The sequence below is a fragment of the Saccopteryx bilineata genome, chromosome 6 (assembly GCF_036850765.1).
Source record: "Saccopteryx bilineata isolate mSacBil1 chromosome 6, mSacBil1_pri_phased_curated, whole genome shotgun sequence".
In the NCBI taxonomy this organism is placed as follows: domain Eukaryota; kingdom Metazoa; phylum Chordata; class Mammalia; order Chiroptera; family Emballonuridae; genus Saccopteryx; species Saccopteryx bilineata.
This window is the reverse complement of record NC_089495.1, coordinates 124,088,343-124,090,736: the sequence shown is the minus strand read 5'-3', so window position 1 is coordinate 124,090,736 and position 2,394 is coordinate 124,088,343.

Below are 2,394 nucleotides of genomic sequence, written 5' to 3'. Positions count from 1 at the left end.
CAAAAAGCTCACCAGCTTGGACCCAGGGTCGCTGGCTCCAGCAAGGGGTTACTCGGTCTGCTGAAGACCCGTGGTCAAGGCACATGTGAGAAAGTAATCAATGAATAACTAAGAAGTCGCAACGTACAATGAAAAACTAATGATTGATGCTTCTCATCTCTCTCTGTTCCTGTCTATCCCTCTCTCTGGCTCTCTCTCTGTCTCTGTAAAAAAAAAAAAAAAGAAAAAAAGTTGTCCTAATGTTCTCAGGGACCAGGTTGTAAAGATGGCTTTTGCTCTGTGCTCTGGGTTTTCTCAGCAGAAAACACGGTCTCCAACGACAAGGGCACAGCCAGATAAGCAGGAGACACAGCCATTTTAAACAGCAACTTTCTCTTTTATCTTATCATAGCCCTCAAGTCGCGTTATTTTCATCTGGATTGTGGTTCCACTTTTTGGAAGGAAAAAAAAAGAAGCCTTTTCATCTCCCCTTTCTTCATTTCTTTTCTCTCTCTTTCTCTCCTGAAGTTTTGGGGAAGAACATGCCTCCCTTCACCATGGTTTTGGAATTCCATAAAGCACACCAACGGCTGGAGTGTTTGCTGCTGATAAACCCCTTTCAACCCCCATGTGGCTCCAGTAGGAGCTCTCCTGGCCATTGTGCAGACCTGGTGCGGGGGAGCCATGGCGGTTTGGCAGGAAGCAGGTAGGAGGTGCAGAAATGTGTGGCAAAGGGCCTGAAGTGCCGAGGGGTGGGGGAGTAGCTGAGGGTCCCAGGTACACTTTAACTACAAGCGCCCCAAAGGGTACTCTGTTCCTCCTCAGATGCTGCTGGCTTCCTCAATGCCAAGGGCTACATTTGCAATTTCATTTATCCATGACCGAGCAATCGCAAAGCCAGCCTTCTCACTCTGCCTAAAAAGTTCTTTTTCTTTGAACCCTCTCAGCACAGGATTGAAGGGCTGGAGGCTAGACTTATCCTGTCTTTTTTTTTTTTATCTCTGACCCTCAAACTAGAATAAAGGACATGTCCAGAACACCATGAACAGGGCGAGGTAGTTCTAAGGCCATCAGCCTGTGGATGGTCTGTACCCTTGGGACCTCAGAGACTACCTATGCCATTGAGCAGAGGCAGAAAAGAGGCCCAGGATGGGGCCAAGGGCCAGGAGCCATGAAGAAATTCTCAAACTCTGGCCTCTGTGTAGAAACATGGTGAAAACATGCTGGGACAACAATGTCTGTGGTGTTTTGGAGCATCCTTGACAACTATACTCATTCCCTTCTTTGTTCATTCAAAAAATATCTTTGGTACCACTCTGTGTCAGGCCCTGCTCTAACTGCTGAGGATACAATAATTTAAAAAAAAAGTTCCCTACCCTCATGGAAACCAAACTCTATGGAGGTGAACAGACAGAAGACAAAATTTATGCTGATCACAGACTTGACCCATGAGCAAAGTGTGGCCAATGGATTAGAAATGTGTCCTGCCCGCCACTGCCAAGCCAAGAGAACAGTCTCTCTGGGCCTGGTGCACATAGTGCTTCAATACTTCCCTCTCACTCCAGTAGGTGGTACCTCGCTCCACCCCATGTCACAGGACTGTCCTGAATCATTACTCTTAAAAGCCTTGGTTAGAGCCAGAATATAAGTGTGACAGTTATTAATGTGTGATAGTCTCCAAAGTCTCCAGGAGGCCAGGTTGAAAGGGACCCCTAATCACCTCTTTGTAACCCCCACCACTGCTGGGTGCTTATGTAGAGAAAGCCCTGTGCAGGGAGAGACAATATCATCTCCTAAACAAGTGCCTGGGTTCTCTGGTCCTCTCTTCCCCATCCTGCAGCCCTCTGTCTGCAGGGACATCTCCAGCAGGTGGACAGAGACAGCATGTATAGAGTGTGGGGGCTAAACATTCTGTTCCCTCTAACCATGACTGATGGATGATGTGTGGCAGGAACCTGGTCAGGAGAACAAATGGGTAACATGTCACCGTGCCTGGCTGTTACTAGGCACAGTGCTGCAGGATTACGGAGCACCGCCTTTGCACGTGAGCACTGACATCCCTGTGGCAGCTTGAAAAATGAGACCCTCCAGAAAGACAGAAATTGGACTTTAAATTATTTTATTATCTTGAGTCCTTCCTAAGCACACCCTCTCTCTGTCTTTCTCTTTTTCTGTCTTTTATCTCTCTCTAGCATTCATGTCACAATAACATGGAAGAAGATATAACTATTGTCTTGTACCAGGATGATTTTGAGACCTGTTCTCAGACACCTCTGGGGCACTGAGCTCTGCTGGTGGTGGTTTAGACTTACATTCACTGCTGAGTGACATGCCTGGGTGCTAAGGATGTGCCCCAGCAAACCTGGCTCGCTCATAACCCTTTACAAGTCAGCTTTGCTAGTGTGTTTCTATTTC